At 54.0% G+C, this 7,766-nt stretch overlaps 1 non-coding gene and 1 pseudogene across 1 annotated transcript; both read left to right on the top strand.

Annotated features, from left to right (window-relative positions):
* Positions 1–531: 531 nt before the first annotated feature.
* On the top strand, positions 532–713 carry LOC144676680 (U2 spliceosomal RNA). The gene has a single exon (XR_013575396.1). It is a non-coding gene; the product is annotated as a U2 spliceosomal RNA (small nuclear RNA).
* A 5,346-nt stretch (positions 714–6,059) lies between these two features.
* On the top strand, positions 6,060–6,238 carry LOC144676677 (U2 spliceosomal RNA; annotated as a pseudogene).
* The last annotated feature ends 1,528 nt before the right edge of the window (positions 6,239–7,766 follow it).

Below are 7,766 nucleotides of genomic sequence, written 5' to 3' on the forward strand. Positions count from 1 at the left end.
CAAAGAAAGTCTGGAGAGAGATGCAGTGGTTGCTGTCGAGGTTCATCCCGAGCAGTTCTGTGACACAGGACTCTGTGCTCTACGGGCTGTTCCCAGGGACACACACCGAGACAAACATCAACTGCAGCTGGAGGATCATCAACTCGGTGAAAGACGCGCTTTGGTCTGCCCGAAACTTGTTGGTCTTCCAGCACAAAGATTTGTCCCCGACCGATTGTTGCGGACTGGCACAATCCAAAGTCCAGGACTACGTGCTGAGGGACGCACTAAAGCTTGGGGCAGCTGCCGCAAAGGCGCAATGGGGAAGGGTCGCTGTCTAAGACCTTTCTACCACAGCGCACCGAGAGACTGGGAACTGTTTAGAGCCCCTCGGGCTGTACAGATCAAAATGAAAGGCTGTAAATGACTGTAATATTGTTTGTACTGATGCACCTGGTGATACATTTTGTAAAAGTTTAACCTGGATTGTACCCTTGTAATGTTGTTTTTGAAATGGTTTTGAATGTGATTGAAGATTTTTATGAATAAAGTATATTTTTACAAAAAAAAAAAAAAAAAAATCTGTTCTTATCAGTTTAATATCTGATACGTCCCTTATCTGGGGACCATATATTAAATTGATTTTTGGAGCAGGGAGATGGAATAGGGGCTTGCTCCGCCCACTCCACGCATCGACCCGGTATTGCAGTATCTCTGGGAATGGTGCACCACCCCTTTCCAGGGGATTTTCAATGCTAAAAATAGATTTCTTACAAACATCTGCTTTCTTTACTTTTCAACATGCACATCTTTCAAAACACAACTTTCTTTCTTTCTCATCGCTTCTCGGCCTTTTGGCTAACATCAAGTGTTGCAGGAGCGACACCATGGTCCTGCCATGGCAAGGTCGGGATGGAAGGGCGAAAACCAATCGCAATCCGAATTCATACCGTGGGTTACCTATCACCGTCCGAGTCACGGTGAACCACAGCGACGAAGGAGGATCACCTATGGATCGGGGCTTCTTCACCAGGAGGATCCTGTTGAAGGCGTGCGGCTTCCAAGCTACGGAGATCTTCACCCTGCACGACTCCCGCAAAGGCGGTTATTTCGACGTGACGTTCAAGCAAGTGGCAGACTGCGTCCGGCTCCTGAGGGTGTTCGAGGAGAAGAGAGACCTGCCGGAGATGAAGATCCTGACGGCGGAGCCGCACTTTTCTCTGCCGTTGCAACGGGAACGTGAGGTGATGGTGCATGTGTACAACCCCTTCGTCCCTGTCGCCGACGTGGTCACCTTCCTCACCAGGTACTTCGATAAGGTGGGGAGCGGCACTGAGATTCGAGACGACTTGGGGATCTGGACAGGCAAACGCCTGTTTAAGGTCACGCTAAAGACCGATGGTAAGGGAGCCATTTTCCACCCTCCTTCCAGTTTCGCAATCGGGGGAAACCGTGGCTACCTGGTCTACGCTGGGCAACCCAAGCATTGTCGCTCATGCGGCAAGGCTGGTCATGTGGCGGCCAACTGCAGCGCCTCCCTCTGCAAGATCTGCAAACAGGAAGGGCACCAGACAAAAGACTGCAAACAGGCCAAGTGCTGCAACCTGTGTGGCGAGGCAAGTCACCTCTACAGGACCTGCCCCAAACGCTGCCGTACTTACGCACAGGCAGCCAAAGCCGACCACGGGGAAGCAGAAGAAATGTTCCGTGTCACTCCAACCACCAAGGCCCCCAGGGAGCTCAACGGGACAAAGGAGGACACAGAGAGAGACAAGGTGGAGAAAGAGATTGAGGCAACAGAGAGCCAATCAACAGCACTACCCCCTGAACCTTCCAGTCCTCAGGACAGCGAATCAATGGAGGAGGAGGCAGCAGTGGAAAAGCAGCAGGGGGAGTGGCGGACGGTGAAGAACAAGAAAAGTAAGAGGGAGCGAAGAAGAAGCAAAGGCGTTTCCCAGAGAAGCGGCAAGAGGCGTCTCCCATCCGACACGGATGACAAGGGCAGCAGCTCTTCGGATGAGGAAGTGCCAGAGCGGCACCGACAGAAGAGGCGGCAAAGCTCCAGGGCGTTGGAGGACGAGACACCCGAGCTCCAGAAAATTGGAGACAACAAGGAGACCAGCGCACCCCAACTTGGCCTGCAACCTGAGGAGGCCAGTGCACCACAGCCCCTGGAATCTGGGAGCAGTGAGGCAATCATCGCACCCCAGCTCCAGGAAGCCGGGAACAGCAACCCCCCAGAGGGGGTGAGTTTTGGAGAAGCTTCTCCAGCAAAGGTCATCTCAAAATCCGCTCACTACGTGAACCTCCAGATGCCACCGGAGCAGAACACGGCCAAGGAGATCTACCTCAGCCCATCCAAAGTGAAGGAATTTGAGCTCACTACGGGTATGAAGGAGCAGACTAAAGGTCTGGGACTCTCAGAGACAGTGGGTTTGGTAGGAGAATAAATGCTTTAATATGGGTTTAAAGATTGTATCCATAAATGTGCGTAGCATTAAATCTACTACGCGATGTGTTGCGACCTTGGACTACCTAGCCAAGGTCAAAGCTGACCTGTTGTTTCTGCAGGAGTGTGCGATACCGCACCTCAGCTCCTACAGGCAATGGTCACGATGGTGGTCCCACGGGCCATCGATCTGGTCGGGCGGAAACGACTCTCGTTCCTCCGGCCTGGGTATTCTGCTGCGGGGAGGCAACTTCACCGTCTCCGAGGTCAAGGAGGTGGTGGGCGGGCGACTCCTGGTAGCAGACGTAATGTACAAGAACGCTCCACTCCGGTTAATTAACGTGTACGGCCCGGCACTAGGGGCTGAGCGGCTGGAGGTTTTTCAGCAGCTCCCACTGCTGCTGGCGACCTCCAGGCCGGTCATTCTGGGCGGGGACTTCAACTGCATCATCGATGCGGCTGGACGATCCAGCAGGGCCGGAAGCAGATTGGACGCTACGTCCAGATCCCTGATGGAAACAGTTAAGGATGCCAAGCTGCACGACGTCTTCAGCAACCCTGCAGACGGAGCGCAGCGTAGATACACCTGGTCGCGGCCAGACGGGTCCATTCGTTCCAGGATAGACTTCCTGTTTGTGTCCCGTGCATTCACAGTCAGATCCACCGACGTCAAGCCGGTGTTCTTCTCTGACCACTGCCTCCTACTGGCGGACTGCCACTTGGAGGAAGACCTGAGGGTGGGCAGGGGGGCATGGAAGCTAAATGTGCAACTGCTGACCCCAGAGAACATTGAGGAGCTCAAGAGGGAGTACAAAGGTTGGAGAACCGTGAAACCCCTCTTTGAGTCCCTGACACACTGGTGGGAAGTGATCAAGGGAAGCATCAAGAGGTTTTTCATCCGCAAAGGCACCCAGAAAGCTAGAAAGGAACAGAGGGAAATGTCCCGACTCCAGGAAAAGATGCAGAATCTGCTCCGGCTGCAGTCGATGGGGGTCGATGTCAAGGAGGAGCTCCAAGAGGTGAAGGGCCAGCAAGCCTCGCACTTTGCCTCGGAGGCCTCCAAGATCATCTTCCGTTCCAGAGTCCGCTCCGTGGAGCAGGATGAGACGTGCTCACGTTTCTTCTTCCAAAAGGTACACAGAGAGCGCTCTGTGATCAGCAGCCTGAAGGAAGAAGACGGCTCAGTAAAGTCATCACGGTCCGACATTCTGAGGATCAGCAAATCCTTTTATGCCGGTCTGTATGACGTGAAGCCCACGGACAGCACGGCCTCCCAGTCCTCCCTGTCCTCTATCACGGAGGTCTTAGACCACAGTACGCGGGAGAGCCTAGACAAACCGCTAACTCCTGACGAACTGACTAAGGCCCTCGAGTCCTTCGAGAAGAGTAAAACCCCCGGAAGCGACGGCCTGCCGGCGGAGTTGTATTCGGCTCTGTGGGACTTGATCGGCCCAGACCTGCTAGAAGTGTACGAGAGTATGCTCCTGGCCGGCAGCATGTCAGAATCCATGAGGAAAGGCATCATCACCCTCATCTACAAGCACAAGGGGGAAAGGGAGGAAATTAGAAATTGGCGACCCATTTCACTGTTGAATGTGGACTATAAGATTCTGTCCAAGGTCATCGCCAACCGGGTCAAATCCGCTCTGGAATTGGTGATTCACCCTGACCAGACCTGCTCTGTGCCAGGCAGGAAGATCTCTGACAGCCTGGCGCTGCTCAGGGATACGATTGCCTATGTACAGGACAGGGGTGTGGATACCTGCCTCATCAGCTTGGATCAGGAGAAGGCCTTTGACAGAATATCGCACACCTACATGGGGGATGTGCTCTCCAAAATGGGCTTTGGGGAGGGAATTCGAAATTGGATCCAACTGCTCTACACTAACATCAGTAGCGCAGTCTCAATCAATGGGTGGGAAACAGATAGCTTTCCGATTAAATCTGGAGTCAGGCAGGGCTGTCCTCTCTCGCCTGTCCTTTTCGTGTGCTGCATAGAACCCTTTGCCGAGTCCATCAGGAAGGATCCGGGCATAAGAGGAGTGACGATCCCAGGCAGTGGAGGCACTCAGGTAAAAGCCTCCCTGTACATGGACGACGTCGCCGTCTTCTGCTCGGATCCGCTGTCGGTGCGCAGACTGATGCACGTCTGCGACCAGTTCGAACTGGCCTCGGGAGCCAAGGTAAATCGTGGGAAGAGCGAGGCCATGTTCTTTGGGAACTGGGCTGACCGATCCTTTGTCCCCTTCACTGTCAGGGCTGACGGCCTGAAGGTGCTGGGGATATGGTTCGGAGGGACCGGGGCATGCGTTAGAAACTGGAAGGAGCGAGTGGCTATGGTGAAAAGGAAACTGGGCATGTGGGAGCGACGCTCCCTCTCCATTGCGGGTAAGAACCTGGTCATCAGGTGTGAGGTACTCTCGCTGTTGCTGTACGTGGCGCAGGTCTGGCCCATTCTACACTCCTGCGCGATGGCGATCACTCGAGCCATCTTCCGCTTTATCTGGAGGTCGAAAATGGATCGTGTCTGCAGGGACGCGATGTACAAGCCTCTAGATAAAGGGGGAAAAAACGTGCCCAACATCGCCCTCATACTGATGGCCACCTTTGTGTGTGGCTGCATCAAGCGGTGCGTAGACCCTCAGTACGCAAACACCAAGTGTCACTACGTGCTGAGGTTCTACCTGTCCCCGGTGTTGCGAAGGATGGGTCTGGCCACGCTGCCGCGGAACGCTCCAAGTAGTTGGACCGTGCCGTACCACCTGTCCCTGGTGGAAAAATTGATGCAGAAAAACACCTTTGACCACAAGTCCATCAGGCAGTGGTCAGCACGTAACGTCCTAGAGGCCCTGAGGGATAAGGAGAGGGTGGACCCTGTGGGATGGTTCCCCGAGCAGACTGTCAAAGTCATTTGGCAGAATGCCTCATCGCCAGAACTTTCCAACAAGCACCAAGACGTAGCTTGGCTGGTGGTGAGAAAGGCCCTCCCCGTCAGATCCTTCCTACACGCCAGGAGTCTCACCCCCTCTGCACGTTGCCCTCGAGGTGGCTGTGGTGGGGAAGAGACCATTGTTCACCTCCTTGTGGATTGTGCCTTTGCAAAGAAAGTCTGGAGAGAGATGCAGTGGTTGCTGTCGAGGTTCATCCCGAGCAGTTCTGTGACACAGGACTCTGTGCTCTACGGGCTGTTCCCAGGGACACACACCGAGACAAACATCGACTGCAGCTGGAGGATCATCAACTCGGTGAAAGAGGCGCTTTGGTCTGCCCGAAACTTGTTGGTCTTCCAGCACAAAGAGTTGTCCCCGACCGATTGTTGCGGACTGGCACAATCCAAAGTCCAGGACTACGTGCTGAGGGACGCACTAAAGCTTGGGGCAGCTGCCGCAAAGGCGCAATGGGGAAGGGTCGCTGTCTAAGACCTTTCTACCACAGCGCACCGAGAGACTGGGAACTGTTTAGAGCCCCTCGGGCTGTACAGATCAAAATGAAAGGCTGTAGATGATTGTGGTGTTGTTTGTGCTGATGCACCTGGTGATGCATTTTGTGGGAGTTTGGCCTGGATTGTACCCTTGTAATGTTGTTTTTGAAATGGTTTTGAATGTGATTGAAGATTTTTTATGAATAAAGTATATTTTTACAATTAAAAAAAAAAAATCTGTTCTTATCAGTTTAATATCTGATACGTCCCTTATCTGGGGACCATATATTAAATTGATTTTTGGAGCAGGGAGATGGAATAGGGGCTTGCTCCGCCCACTCCACGCATCGACCCGGTATTGCAGTATCTCTGGGAATGGTGCACCACCCCTTTCCAGGGGATTTTCAATGGTAAAAATAGATTTCTTACAAACATCTGCTTTCTTTACTTTTCAACATGCACATCTTTCAAAACACAACTTTCTTTCTTTCTCATCGCTTCTCGGCCTTTTGGCTAAGATCAAGTGTAGTGTTGCAGGGGCGACACCATGGTCCTGCCAAGGCAAGGTCGGGATGGAAGGGCGATAACCAATCGCAATCCGAATCCATACCGTGGGTTACCTATCACCGTCCGAGTCACGGTGAACCACAGCGACGAAGGAGGATCACCTATGGATCGGGGCTTCTTCACCAGGAGGATCCTGTTGAAGGCGTGCGGCTTCCAAGCTACGGAGATCTTCACCCTGCACGACTCCCGCAAAGGTGGTTATTTCGACGTGACTTTCAAGCGAGTGGCAGACTGCGTCCGGCTCCTGAGGGTGTTCGAGGAGAAGAGAGACCTGCCGGAGATGAAGATCCTGACGGCGGAGCCGCACTTTTCTCTGCCGTTGCAACGGGAACGTGAGGTGATGGTGCATGTGTACAACCCCTTCGTCCCTGTCGCCGACGTGGTCACCTTCCTCACCAGGTACTTCGATAAGGTGGGGAGCGGCACCGAGATTCGAGACGACTTGGGGATCTGGACAGGCAAACGCCTGTTTAAGGTCACGCTAAAGACCGATGGTAAGGGAGCCATTTTCCACCCTCCTTCCAGTTTCGCTATCGGGGGAAACCGTGGCTACCTGGTCTACGCTGGGCAACCCAAGCATTGTCGCTCATGCGGCAAGGCTGGTCATGTGGCGGCCAACTGCAGCGCCTCCCTCTGCAAGATCTGCAAACAGGAAGGGCACCAGACAAAAGACTGCAAACAGGCCAAGTGCTGCAACCTGTGTGGCGAGGCAAGTCACCTCTACAGGACCTGCCCCAAACGCTGCCGTACTTACGCACAGGCAGCCAAAGCCGACCAGGGGGAAGCAGAAGAAAGGTTCCGTGTCACTCCAACCACCAAGGCCCCCAGGGAGCTCAACGGGACAAAGGAGGACACAGAGAGAGACAAGGTGGAGAAAGAGATTGAGGCAACAGAGAGCCAATCAACAGCACTACCCCCTGAACCTTCCAGTCCTCAGGACAGCGAATCAATGGAGGAGGAGGCAGCAGTGGAAAAGCAGCAGGGGGAGTGGCGGACGGTGAAGAACAAGAAAAGTAAGAGGGAGCGAAGAAGAAGCAAAGGCGTTTCCCAGAGAAGCGGCAAGAGGCGTCTCCCATCCGACACGGATGACAAGGGCAGCAGCTCTTCGGATGATGAAGTGCCAGAGCGGCACCGACAGAAGAGGCGGCAAAGCTCCAGGGCGTTGGAGGACGAGACACCCGAGCTCCAGAAAATTGGAGACAACAAGGAGACCAGCGCACCCCAACTTTGCCTGCAACCTGAGGAGGCCAGTGCACCACAGCCCCTGGAATCTGGGAGCAGTGAGGCAATCATCGCACCCCAGCTCCAGGAAGCCGGGAACAGCAACCCCCCAGAGGGGGTGAGTTTTGG

This window comes from Cetorhinus maximus, unplaced genomic scaffold, assembly GCF_964194155.1.
Source record: "Cetorhinus maximus unplaced genomic scaffold, sCetMax3.hap1.1 HAP1_SCAFFOLD_1816, whole genome shotgun sequence".
Classification (NCBI taxonomy): domain Eukaryota; kingdom Metazoa; phylum Chordata; class Chondrichthyes; order Lamniformes; family Cetorhinidae; genus Cetorhinus; species Cetorhinus maximus.